Raw genomic sequence first — 421 nt, 5'->3', positions numbered from 1 at the left:
TGGTCTTGGTTGTTCTCGACTCAGTCACGCCGAGAAGTCGACATGACGAGCCCCTGCTTCGGATTTTGGCTAAAAGAGAGGCGGGACAGATCTTAAGTCTGCGCCACCCTTGCCCTGACCGAGCCATTTCAAGTTTTGTCAGAATATGGTGTTTTGAGGAGGAGCGTGTTTCCTTCATCATTCGTTATGGAGGGCGTATGCGGATATGATGTATAACAAACGGGCTAAGTGGACGCTAAAGGGGGATGCGGATTTCAAATTTTAGAAGGAAGGAGAGGAGTCTGTACGAAAGTCACTGCCACCTGCTTGCCTTCTTATAGGAAGGGCAAAACGGATGGAATTAAATGCGTTCAGAGTTTCCAAAAGAATCTGAAGAGAAAAGAGGCGCCCGTTCCGTTTCCCCACCTTATCAGATGAGCCG

This window comes from Quercus lobata, chromosome 7 (genome assembly GCF_001633185.2).
Source record: "Quercus lobata isolate SW786 chromosome 7, ValleyOak3.0 Primary Assembly, whole genome shotgun sequence".
NCBI lineage: Eukaryota > Viridiplantae > Streptophyta > Magnoliopsida > Fagales > Fagaceae > Quercus > Quercus lobata.
Note: the sequence above shows the minus strand (reverse complement) of the source record.